Raw genomic sequence first — 14,361 nt, forward strand, 5'->3', positions numbered from 1 at the left:
TTTCTTAGCCACTTTTGGAGATGTTTATGGGCTAAGTTGGGGACTAAACTGCTTTTTAGTACTACTTGTCACCCCCAAACTGATGGACAAACTGAAGTAGTCAATAGAACGTTGTCTACTATGCTTAGGGCTGTTTTGAAGAATAATAAGAAAATGTGGGAGGAATGCTTGCCTCATATTGAATTTGCTTATAATCGTTCATTGCATTCTACTACTAAGATGTGCCCTTTTGAAGTTGTGTATTGTTTCCTACCTCGTGCACCTATTGATTTGTTGCCTCTTCCATCTTCGGAGAAGGTTAATTTTGATGCTAAACAACGTGCTGAATTGATTTTAAAAATGCATGAGTTAACTAAGGAAAACATTGAGCGCATGAATGCTAAATATAAACTTGCTGGAGATAAGGGTAGAAAACATGTTGTGTTTGCACCTGGAGATCTTGTTTGGTTACATTTGCGTAAGGATAGATTTCCTGATTTGCGCAAATCAAAGCTAATGCCACGTGCTGATGGTCCCTTTAAGGTGTTAGAGAAAATAAATGATAATGCATATAAACTTGAACTGCCTGCAGATTTTGGGGTTAGTCCCACTTTTAACATTGCAGATTTGAAGCCTTATTTGGGTGAGGAAGATGAACTTCCGTCGAGGACGACTTCATTTCAAGAAGGGGAGGATGATGAGGACATCAATACAATTGTTACACCCACAGCCCCTGCTGCTATACATACTGGACCAATTACTAGAGCTCGTGCACGCCAACTAAATTACCAGGTACTTTCGTTTCTTGGTAATGATTCTAATGTTCATGAGAATATGATGCTGCCTAAATTGGATACATTTGTTTTGCTTACAAATGAAGGGTCTAGCTTGGAGAAGGATGAACATTGGAGCAAGAACAAGCATGGAGATGATGGCATGCGCAAGGGGAACAAGACGGAGTTACAAGTGATGATTTCAGGACTTTGAAGCCACCATAATGGGTGCATGAAGCCTTCGACGAAATATACAAGATGCCACTTCATAAATTTCGTCCCGAGGCTATTTTAGGTGCTGCGTCACCTTATTATTGGGCCAGGCCCATGTAATTTCGAAATACATAAGTATAGGCTATTTTTAGAGTCCGTATGTGTGGGGAAACAAGAGATAGGGTTGATTTCGGACCCCTCCACCAAGGGCCACGAAATTCCCCCCTCTTCCTCCATATATACAGCCCTTAGGGCATCGTTTAGACTTTGGGGTTTTGTTTAGATTAAAAGTTCGCCATAGCTGCAACTTCGCGTACTTCGTTTCTGTTCAACGACCAGACAAAGGCGTCACAGAACCCCACCTTAATCAATAAAGCTTTCATCTTATATTCGCAATATCCAGATTGCAATCTTAGTTTCTTGCTTGTTCTTCGTTTGCTCGCAGGAAACAGACCCTCGTGGTCAGGTTGATCGTGCTCCGGCGTGGTCAATAACCTCTCGGAGTTGGTTTAGCGATTGCTAAGGCGCGACGTCCTCGCACGTTCGTAGTCGGATCGTCAAAGTCGACTTCCACCAAAGCGATATCCATCATCTCATCGAAAGATCGGGACCCTCGCCTCTATCAATTGGATACATTTGTTTTGCTTACAAATGAAGGGCCTAGCTTGGAGAAGGATGAACATTGGAGCAAGAACAAGCATGGAGATGATGGCATGCGCAAGGGGAACAAAGAACGGAGTTACAAGTAATGATTTCAGGACTTTGAAGCCACCATAATGGGTGCACGAAGCCTTGGACGAAATATACAAGATGCCACTTCACAAATTTCGTCCCGAGGCTATTTTAGGTGCTGAGTCACCTTATTATTGGGCCAAGCCCATGTAATTTCGAAATACATAAGTATAGGCTATTTTGAGAGTCCGTATGTGTGGGGAAACAAGAGATAGGGTTGATTTCGGACCCCTCCACCAAGGGCCACGAAATTCCCCCCTCTTCCTCCATATATACAGCCCTTAGGGCATCGTTTAGACTTTGGGTTTTGTTTAGATTAAAAGTTAGCCATAGCTGCAACTTCGCGTACTTCGTTTGTGTTCAACGACCAGACAAAGGCGTCACAGAACCCCACCTTGATCAATAAAGCTTTCATCTTATATTCGCAATATCCAGATTGCAATCTCAGTTTCTTGCTTGTTCTTCGTTTGCTTGCAGGAAACAGACCCTCGTGGTCAGGTTGATCGTGCTCCGGCGTGGTCAATAACCTCTCGGAGTTGGTTTAGCGATTGCTACGGCGCGACGTCCTCGCACGTTTGTAGTCGGATCGTCAAAGTCGACTGCCACCAAAGCGATATCCATCATCTCATCGAAAGACGGGACACCTTTGCCTCTATCACCTTCCCTTTCATCTTGAAGCTATAGTGATTAGTTCGCCCATTGTGGATGACACCACGGTCGAATTGCCATGGTCGACCCAGAAGGACAAACAGTCATTGGGACCACATCACATTCCAAAGTGTCTTCATAAGCACCAATTTTGAAGGATACTTGGACCATATGCTCAACTCGGATAGTGCCGGAGTCACTTAGCCATTGAACCTTGTAGGGGTGCGGGTGCTTCCTCTTCACCAATTGTAGCTTGGAGCATAGTTCTTCACTTGCCAAGTTGTGGCAACTACCTCCATCGATGATGACCTTGACGAACCTTCCATTCATGCCGGCCTTTGTGTGGAAGATGTGGCATCGTTGGTCTTCTTCTTGTTGATGTTGAAGTGCCAAGACCTTGGAGACAACGAGAGCGGGGCTCGAATCCTCATCACAAAAGACTTGATCATCTTCATCCTCGTTCACACGCCGGTGCATGGCCACTTGCTCAATGGCTTCCATTTCATCTTCACTCATTGAGTCGTAGGTGCCATCGTCGTTGAGGATCATGGTGCGCTTGTTTGTGCATTCATAGGACTTGTGGCCTCGGTCACCGCAAGTGAAACACTTGAAGGAGCTTGTCTTGACGGTCTCATCGGTTGGAGTAGATGATGAAGCACGCGGCTTGAAGTTGCTTGTCGTAGGAGTAAGACGACTTGAACTTGATGAAGGTTTCTTGAAACTTGACTTGTCGTCGTTGCTTGGATAAGGTTTGGTTGATGTAGATGTTGGAGGAGTCGATGAAGCTTGTATGTTGGAAAAGCCGTAGGTCTTGGATGAGTACTTGGCGTACTTGAAATCATCTTGCACTTGACGTTCCGCCTTTGTAGCTTGATGCATGAGCTCAATGAGGTTGGAATAGGGTTGGAAGTCGGCAATCTTCTTGATGGGATGGTTGAGACCATTCAAGAAACGTGCCATTGTTTCCTCATCATCTTCCTTGACATTGGCTCGAATCATGGCAATCTCCATTTCCTTGTAGTATTCTTCAACACTCTTTGTTCCTTGCTTGAGGAGTTGTAACTTCTTGAAGAGATCGCGGTTGTAGTAGGTTGGCACAAAACATGCTCGCATGACATCGTTCATTTGAGCCCAAGTGGTGATTGGAGGTTCACCTCTTGCTTGTCGGCGCTCAATTACTTGTTCCCACCATATGAGCACATAGTCTTGGAACTCTAGTGATGCCATTGCGATCTTCTTCTCTTCCTCATAGTTGTGCAAACGGAAAATTTTGTCGACTTTCAATGCCCGTGAGAGGTACTCTTCCGGATCATTGCTTCCATTGAACTTGGGCATTATGAACTTGAGCTTGCCATAGTGTTGCTCTTCATTGTGTTGTTGGCGATGATGACGATGACGTCCTTAGCGTGGAGGATAGTCATCCTCATGTTGCTCTTGGCGCGGAGGAAGTCCATGATCAACTTGCTCTTGTTGAACTTGAGGTTGAAGAGGAGCTTGACGAGCTTGTGGAGGAGCTCGTGGAGCTTGACGTTGCACACGCGGATGGTAGTTCCTCTCTTGGATTTCTTCTTGTAGGGCTTCCTCTTGATTGCGCCTTTCGCGATTGCGGTTGGCGATAGCTCGACTTGATGCTTGAAGGGCACGTTCCGCCTCAAGAGCTTGTGCTTCTCGTTGTTGTTGTTGAAGACGTTGAGCCTCGGCGTCTTGTTCTTCTTGGTGTAGACGCGCTCGTTCTTCTTCTTGACGCCGTAGTCGTTGCCTTTCTTGAGCTTGAGCAAAAACCACTTGGTTTGGTTGAGGAGGAGGGACTTGCTCATCGACTTGCTCTTGTGAATGCTTGTCTTGTAGTGGGTTCCGAGATGCATGGCGGTCTTGACGCGCGGCTCGTCGAAGAATGGTCGATGACGGTGTACTTGAGCCGGAGAAGGTGTGATAGAGGCGGAGGTGTCCCATCTTTCGATGAGATGATGGATTTTGCTTTGGTGGAAGTCGACTTTGACGATCCGACTACGAACGTGCGAGGACGTCGCACCTTAGCAATCGCTAAAACAGCTCCGAGAGGTTATTGACCACGCCGGAGCACGATCAACCTGACCACGAGGGTTTGTTTCCTGCGAGCAAACGAAGAACAAGCAAGAATCTGAGATTGCAATCTGGATATTGCGAATATAAGATGAAAACTTTATTGATCAAGGTGGGGTTCTGTGACGCCTTTGTCTGGTCGTTGAACACAAACGAAGTACGCGAAGTTGCAGCTATGGCGAACTTTAATCTAAACAAAACGCAAAGTCTAAACGGTGCCCTAAGGGCTGTATATATGGAGGAAGAGAGGGGGAATTTCGTGGCCCTTGGTGGAGGGGTCCGAAATCAACCCTATCTCTTGTTTCCCCACACATACGGACTCTAAAAATAGCCTATACTAATGTATTTCGAAATTACATGGGCCTGGCCCAATAAAAAGGTGACGCAACACCTATAATAGCCTCGGGACGAAATTTATGAAGTGGCATCTTGTATATTTCGTCCAAGGCTTCATGCACCCATTATGGTGGCTTCAAAGTCCTGAAATCATCACTTGTAACTCCGTTCTTGTTCCCCTTGCGCATGCCATCATCTCCATGCTTGTTCTTAATCCAATGTTCATCCCTCTCCAAGCTAGGCCCTTCATTTGTAAGCAAAACAAATGTATCCAATTTAGGCAGCATCATATTCTCATGAACATTAGAATCATTACCAAGAAACGAAAGTACCTGATAATTTAATTGGCGTGCGCGAGCTCTAGTAATTGGTCCCATATATGTAGCAGTAGGGGTTGTGGGTGTAACAATGGTATTGATGTCCTCATCATCCTCCCCTTCTTGAAATGAAGTCGTCCTCGACGGAAGCTCATCTTCCTCACCCAAATAAGGCTTCAAATCTGCAATGTTAAAAGTGGGACTAACCCCAAAATCTGCAGGCAGCTCAAGTTTATATGCATTATCATTTATTTTCTCTAACACCTTAAAGGGACCAGCAGCACGTGACATTAGCTTTGATTTGTGCAAATCAGGAAATCTATCCTTACGCAAATGCAATCAAACAAGATCTCCAGGTGCAAACACAACATGTTTTCTACCCTTATCTCCAGCAAGTTTATATTTAGCATTCATACGCTCAATGTTTTCCTTAGTTAACTCAGGCATCTTTAAAATCAATTCAGCACGTTGTTTAGCATCAAAATTAACCTTCTCCGAAGATGGAAGAGGCAACAAATCAATAGGTGCACGAGGTAGGAAACCATACACAACTTCAAAAGGGCACATCTTAGTAGTAGAATGCAATGAACGATTATAAGCAAATTCAATATGAGGCAAGCATTCCTCCCACATTTTCTTATTACTCTTCAAAACAGCCCTAAGCATAGTAGACAATGTTCTATTGACTACTTCAGTTTGTCCATCAGTTTGGGGGTGACAAGTAGTACTAAAAAGCAGTTTAGTCCCCAACTTAGCCCATAAACATCTCCAAAAGTGGCTAAGAAATTTAGTATCACGATCTGAAACAATAGTATTTGGCACACCATGCAAGCGAATAATTTCACGAAAGAACAAATCAGCAACATTAACAGCATCATCGCTTTTATGACAAGGTATAAAGTGTGCCATTTTCGAGAATCTATCCACGACAACAAATATGCTATCCCTCCCCTTCTTTGTTCGAGGTAAACCTAAAACAAAGTCCATAGATATATCCTCCCAAGGAACACTAGGTACAGGCAAAGGCATATATAAACCATGAGGATTGAGTCGTGACTTAGCTTTTTGTCATGTAGTGCAGCGAGCAATAAAACGCTCAACATCCCGTCTCATCCTTGGCCAAAAGAAATGTGTAGCAAGTACGTCCTCCGTCTTCTTCATGCTAAAGTGTCCCATTAATCCTCCTTCATGCGCCTCCTGCAACAACAAAAGACGAACGAAGCTAGCTGGAATGCATAGCTTGTTAGCACGAAACACAAATCCATCGTTAACGACAAACTTGTTCCACATTCTTCCTTCTTTACAATTCTGCATTACATCTTTAAAATCAGCATCCTGCACATATTGATCTTTGATGGTCTCCAAACCAAATATTTTGAAGTCAAGTTGTGAAAGCATAGTATAGCGATGAGACAATGCATCAGCAATAACATTTTCTTTTCCCTTCTTGTGTTTAATGACATAAGGGAAAGTCTCAATGAATTCAACCCATTTAGCATGTCTACGATTCAATTTAGCTTGACTTTTAATATGTTTCAAAGATTCATGATCAGAATGTATAACAAATTCTTTGGGCCATAAATAATGTTGCCATGTTTCTAAAGTCCGAACAAGAGCATATAATTCTTTATCATAAGTAGAATAATTCAGACTAGGCCCACTCAATTTTTCAGAAAAGTATGCAACAGGTTTGCCATCTTGTAATAACACACCTCCTAATCCAATTCCACTAGCATCACATTCAAGCTCAAAAGTCTTATTAAAATCAGGAAGTTGGAGTAAAGGAGCATGTGTCAACTTATCTTTCAATACCGTGAAGGCTTCTTCCTGTGCGGTACCCCAAAGAAAAGACACATCTTTCTTTGTAAGCTCATTGAGAGGTGCAGCAATGGTGCTGAAATCTCTCACAAAACGCCTATAGAATCCAGCGAGGTGAAGAAAACTCCTCACTTGTGTGACCGTTTTGGGCTGCGGCCAACTCTCAATAGCTTCAATATTGGCTTTATCAACTTCAATTCCCTGTGGAGTAACAACATAGCCAAGAAAAGATACTCGGTCGGTGCAAAACGTGCACTTCCCAAGGTTACCAAACAAACGTGCATCACGTAGAGCAATAAAAACATCACGTAAATGTTCCAAATGTTCTTCCAAAGATCTGCTATAAATCAGTATATCATCAAAATAGACTACCACAAATCGTCCAATGAAAGCACGTAAAACTTCGTTCATTAATCTCATGAAAGTACTAGGCACATTAGTTAACCCAAAAGGCATGACTAACCACTCATATAATCCAAACTTAGTTTTAAATGTTGTTTTCCATTCATCCCCCAATTTCATACGAATTTGATGGTATCCACTACGCAAATCAACTTTGGAGAATATTGTAGAGCCACTCAATTCATCAAAAATATCATCTAGCCTAGGAATAGGATGACGATAACAAATAGTAATATTATTAATGCCTCTACAATCAACACACATACGCGATGTACCATCCTTTTTCGGCACTAGAATATTAGGAACAACACAAGGACTAAGGGATTCGCGTATATAACCTGATAGAGGCAAAGGTGTCCCGTCTTTCGATGAGATGATGGATATCGCTTTGGTGGAAGTCGACTTTGACGATCCGACTACGAACGTGCGAGGACGTCGCGCCTTAGCAATCGCTAAACCAACTCCGAGAGGTTATTGACCACGCCGGAGCACGATCAACCTGACCACGAGGGTCTGTTTCCTGCGAGCAAACGAAGAACAAGCAAGAAACTAAGATTGCAATCAGGATATTGCGAATATAAGATGAAAGCTTTATTGATCAAGGTGGGGTTCTGTGACGCCTTTGTCTGGTTGTTGAACACAAACGAAGTACGCGAAGTTGCAGCTATGGCGAACTTTTAATCTAAACAAAACCCAAAGTCTAAACGATGCCCTAAGGGCTGTATATATGGAGGAAGAGGGGGGAATTTCGTGGCCCTTGGTGGAGGAGTCCGAAATCAACCCTATCTCTTGTTTCCCCACACATACGGACTCTAAAAATAGCCTATACTTATGTATTTCGAAATTACATGGGCCTGGTCCAATAATAAGGTGACGCAGCACCTAAAATAGCCTCGGGACGAAATTTATGAAGTGGCATCTTGTATATTTCGTCCAAGGCTTCATGCACCCATTATGGTGGCTTCAAAGTCCTGAAATCATCACTTGTAACTCCGTTCTTGTTCCCCTTGCGCATGCCATCATCTCCATGCTTGTTCTTGCTCCAATGTTCATCCTTCTCCAAGCTAGGCCCTTCATTTGTAAGCAAAACAAATGTATCCAATTTAGGCAGCATCATATTCTCATGAACATTAGAATCATTACCAAGAAACGAAAGTACCTGGTAATTTAGTTGGCGTGCACGAGCTCTAGTAATTGGTCCAGTATGTATAGCAGCAGGGGCTATGGGTGTAACAATTGTATTGATGTCCTCATCATCTTTCGATGAGATGATGGATATCGCTTTGTTGGAAGTCGACTTTGACGATCCGACTACGAACGTGCGAGGACGTCGCGCCTTAGCAATCGCTAAACCAACTCCGAGAGGTTATTGACCACGCCGGAGCACGATCAACCTGACCACGAGGGTCTGTTTCCTGCGAGCAAACGAAGAACAAGCAAGAAACTGAGATTGCAATCTGGATATTGTGAATATAAGATGAAAGCTTTATTGATCAAGGTGGGGTTCTGTGACGCCTTTGTCTGGTCGTTGAACACAAACGAAGTACGCGAAGTTGCAGCTATGGCGAACTTTTAATCTAAACAAAACCCAAAGTCTAAACGATGCCCTAAGGGCTGTATATATGGAGGAAGAGGGGGGAATTTCGTGGCCCTTGGTGGAGGGGTCCGAAATCAACCCTATCTCTTGTTTCCCCACACATACGGATTCTAAAAATAGCCTATACTTATGTATTTCGAAATTACATGGGCCTGGCCCAATAATAAGGTGACGCAGCACCTAAAATAGCCTCGGGACGAAATTTATGAAGTGGCATCTTGTATATTTCGTCCAAGGCTTCATGCACCCATTATGGTGGCTTCAAAGTCCTGAAATCATCACTTGTAACTCCGTTCTTGTTCCCCTTGCGCATGCCATCATCTCCATGCTTGTTCTTGCTCCAATGTTCATCCTTCTCCAAGCTAGGCCCTTCATTTGTAAGCAAAACAAATGTATCCAATTTAGGCAGCATCATATTCTCATGAACATTAAAATCATTAGCAAGAAACGAAAGTACCTGGTAATTTAGTTGGCGTGCACGAGCTCTAGTAATTGGTCCAGTATGTATAGCAGCAGGGGCTGTGGGTGTAACAATTGTATTGATGTCCTCATCACAAAGGCTCAGATTGGTTCGGATATGATGAACTAACCCTAAATTTTTTTTTGTGGCTTTTTCGTGGACTGTAGGTATGAAGAACAGACTCGATCTAAACTACGAAAAACTGTAAAATCTCACCGAGCAACCTGGAAATCTGATACCACTTGATAGAGGCAAAGGTGTCCCGTCTTTCGATGAGATGATGGATATCGCTTTGGTGGAAGTCGACTTTGACGATCCGACTACGAACGTGCGAGGACGTCGCGCCTTAGCAATCGCTAAACCAACTCCGAGAGGTTATTGACCACGCCGGAGCACGATCAACCTGACCACGAGGGTCTGTTTCCTGCGAGCAAACGAAGAACAAGCAAGAAACTAAGATTGCAATCTGGATATTGCGAATATAAGATGAAAGCTTTATTGATCAAAGGTGGGGTTCTGTGACGCCTTTGTCTGGTCGTTGAACACAAACGAAGTACGCGAAGTTGCAGCTATGGCGAACTTTTAATCTAAACAAAACCCAAAGTCTAAACGATGCCCTAAGGGCTGTATATATGGAGGAAGAGGGGGGAATTTCGTGGCCCTTGGTGGAGGAGTCCGAAATCAACCCTATCTCTTGTTTCCCCACACATACGGACTCTAAAAATAGCCTATACTTATGTATTTCGAAATTACATGGGCCTGGCCCAATAATAAGGTGACGCAGCACCTAAAATAGCCTCGGGACGAAATTTATGAAGTGGCATCTTGTATATTTCGTCCAAGGCTTCATGCACCCATTATGGTGGCTTCAAAGTCCTGAAACCATCACTTGTAACTCCGTTCTTGTTCCCCTTGCGCATGCCATCATCTCCATGCTTGTTCTTGTTCCAATGTTCATCCTTCTCCAAGCTAGGCCCTTCATTTGTAAGCAAAACAAATGTATCCAATTTAGGCAGCATCATATTCTCATGAACATTAGAATCATTACCAAGAAACGAAAGTACCTGGTAATTTAGTTGGCGTGCACGAGCTCTAGTAATTGGTCCAGTATGTGTAGCAGCAGGGGCTGTGGGTGTAACAATTGTATTGATGTCCTCATCATAACCTTTGTCGAGAAGCTCTTGTACTTGACGCATAATCTCCTTCGTCTCCTCTGGATTGGTACGGTATGGCGCACGGTTTGGTAGTGAAGCACCGGGAATTAAGTCAATCTGATGCTCAATCCCTCGAATAGGTGGTAATCCCGGTGGCACGTCTTGTGGAAAGACGTCAGCGAACTCCTGCAAAATGTTAGTGATAGTGATGAGGACATCAATACAATAGTTACACCCACAGCCCCTGCTGCTATACATACTGGACCAATTACTAGAGCTCGTGCACGCCAACTAAATTACCAGGTACTTTCGTTTCTTGGTAATGATTCTAATGTTCATGAGAATATGATGCTGCCTAAATTGGATACATTTGTTTTGCTTACAAATGAAGGGCCTAGCTTGGAGAAGGATGAACATTGGAGCAAGAACAAGCATGGAGATGATGGCATGCGCAAGGGGAACAAGAACGGAGTTACAAGTGATGATTTCAGGACTTTGAAGCCACCATAATGGGTGCATGAAGCCTTGGACGAAATATACAAGATGCCACTTCATAAATTTCGTCCCGAGGCTATTTTAGGTGCTGCGTCACCTTATTATTGGGCCAGGCCCATGTAATTTCGAAATACATAAGTATAGGCTATTTTTAGAATCCGTATGTGTGGGGAAACAAGAGATAGGGTTGATTTCGGACCCCTCCACCAAGGGCCACGAAATTCCCCCCTCTTCCTCCATATATACAGCCCTTAGGGCATCGTTTAGACTTTGGGTTTTGTTTAGATTAAAAGTTCGCCATAGCTGCAACTTCGCGTACTTCGTTTGTGTTCAACGACCAGACAAAGGCGTCACAGAACCCCACCTTGATCAATAAAGCTTTCATCTTATATTCGCAATATCCAGATTGCAATCTCAGTTTCTTGCTTGTTCTTCGTTTGCTCGCAGGAAACAGACCCTCGTGGTCAGGTTGATCGTGCTCCGGTGTGGTCAATAACCTCTCGGAGTTGGTTTAGCGATTGCTAAGGCGCGACGTCCTCGCACGTTCGTAGTCGGATCATCAAAGTCGACTGCCACCAAAGCGATATCCATCATCTCATCGAAAGACGGGACACCTTTGCCTCTATCAAGTGGTATCAGATTTCCAGGTTACTCGGTGAGATTTTACCGTTTTTCGTAGTTTAGATCGAGTCTGTTCTTCATATCCGAACCAATCTAAGCCTTTGCATAATCTTTTTAGGGTTTTGCTTTGTTGAATTTGCGGTTGCATCGTCGTGTCTAGTTGCTGGTCTTAGAGTCTAGTCTTTTAGAGTTTCGAGTTCTGGTCATAAGTTGTCACGCCGCCGCCGCACCATCATCATCACCCCTGCCATCTACCACCACCGCTTATCCGCCACCGCTTCGAATCCGTATCCATATACCACCACAGCTGTCATATACCACCACCGCTGCCATCTACCACCATATATCCACCACCAATCCGAGTTCTTGTCATATTAGGTTTGTTTTCGAGATCCATCTAGATTTCGATTCGTGTTTCCTTGCCGGAGTAGGTTTCGAAAAAAAAAGAGTCCGGAAACCACGCTCCGTTTAGGCCCAAAATTTTTCGAAAACGCATTTTTCGAAAAAATTTCTGGCTATCCTATTTTTAGGTGTTTCTGAGTGTTTTGAGACAGGTGCCATTATAGGAAGTTTTTTTTGACCCGTTTCCAGTTTTTGGGTCCGGGCAGTAAAAAAAATTGGTCGAAAAAATTTCGTGCCCATCCTGTTAGTTTGAGCTAGGAAGAGTTTTGAGACACTCGCCATTATAGTGATTTTTCGCAAAAAAAAGCAGCGCAAAAAAAAAGAGCGCAAAAAAAAAAGAGCGAAAAAAAAAATTCCAGAGTGTGCTTTTCCCTTGTTTACGTGCCGCGCCGTGATTTTGTTGGTGTTCTAGGCTCGCGTCTCTAGCACAGTCTAGCCTAGGACCAGCACAGTACCGTCGTTGAGCGTTTATTCAACTTTGCATCTCTGAATTGATTATTGCTGACCCTTTTTGCTACCATATTATAAGCCTTCCCAGCTCCACATACATCTACGTCGTGCGTTTGACTCTCCCTGGTAATTGCTCTATCCAAGCTTTGAGAGTTTTTGACTACAACGGTTGCCGATCACCGCATGCTGCTGCGCAAGAACTGGTAAGAATTTGAGATTTGCTTGATGGATTTGTGACACCCACCACCACCTCTTGTTAGTAGTCTGTAGGATCATATTCTTGTGTGTTTTTATTGCTGCTAACCATGCCAGGATCACAAGCCGACGAGACTGACTGGGAGAACATGACGAATAAGGATTTGCATGATAAATTTCAGCAAATGATGAGTGGACAGGTGCAAGACGTGCTTAACAGATTTGAAGAGGCCATGGAGAAGATAGATGGCATGGAGAAGACGTTGGAAACAAAGCTCGATAACAAGTTTAATGAATTGCTCGCGCGTCTTCCACCACCACCACCCGCTGCACCTAACGCACCTCTCCAACGACAACAACAACGACTACCTCCACGTCGCGAAATAGACCTCCGCCGAGCGAGCCGTGTTCCTCTTGCGTTTGGCCAAACTGTTGGTGCTGCTGTTGATACTTCTGTGGCTCCTGCTGCTGATGCGGAGGAGGATGATTATGTGGGAGATTACGAGGATGAGGTTGCTCAAAATCAGAACTACATGCAACCACCAGCACCACCACCAGCAGGTCGACCTCAGGTATATATTCGTAATGGTAGGCCTGCACCACCACCTCAGGTACGAGATGATGTCCATATTCCTAAACTGAAATAGAATATTCCACCATTTGAGGGTAGATATGTTCCTGATATATATCTTACTTGGGAGTTAGAAACTGAACAACTGATGAGGACATCAATACCATTGTTACACCCACAGCCCCTACTACTACACATACAGGACCAATTACTAGAGCTCGCGCACGCCAATTAAATTATCAGGTACTTTCGTTTCTTGGTAATGATTCTAATGTTCATGAGAATATGATGCTGCCTAAATTGGATACATTTGTTTTGCTTACAAATGAAGGGCCTAGCTTGGAGAAGGATGGACATTGGAGCAAGAACAAGCATGGAGATGATGCCATGCGCAAGGGGAACAAGAACGGAGTTACAAGTGATGATTTCAGGACTTTGAAGCCACCATAACGGGTGCATGAAGCCTTGGACGAAATATACAAGATGCCACTTCATAAATTTCGTCCCGAGGCTATTATAGGTGTTGCGTCACCTTATTATTGGGCCAGGCCCATGTAATTTCGAAATACATAAGTATAGGCTATTTTTAGAGTCCGTATGTGTGGGGAAACAAGAGATAGGGTTGATTTCGGACCCCTCCACCAAGGGCCACGAAATTCCCCCTCTCTTCCTCCATATATACAGCCCTTAGGGCACCGTTTAGACTTTGGGTTTTGTTTAGATTAAAAGTTTGCCATAGCTGCAACTTCGCGTACTTCGTTTGTGTTCAACGACCAGACAAAGGCGTCACAGAACCCCACCTTGATCAATAAAGCTTTCATCTTATATTCGCAATATCCAGATTGCAATCTTAGTTTCTTGCTTGTTCTACGTTTGCTCACAGGAAACAGACCCTCGTGGTCAGGTTGATGGTGCTCCGGCGTGGTCAATATCCTCTCGGAGTTGGTTTAGCGATTGCTAAGGCGCGACGTCCTCGCACGCTCGTAGTCGGATCGTCAAAGTCGACTTCCACCAAAGCGATATCCATCATCTCATCGAAAGATGGGACACCTTTGCCTATATCAAGTGGTATCATATTTCCAGGTCGCTCGGTGAGATTTTACAGTTTTCCGTAGT

This window comes from Triticum dicoccoides, chromosome 6B (assembly GCF_002162155.2).
Source record: "Triticum dicoccoides isolate Atlit2015 ecotype Zavitan chromosome 6B, WEW_v2.0, whole genome shotgun sequence".
In the NCBI taxonomy this organism is placed as follows: Eukaryota; Viridiplantae; Streptophyta; class Magnoliopsida; order Poales; family Poaceae; genus Triticum; species Triticum dicoccoides.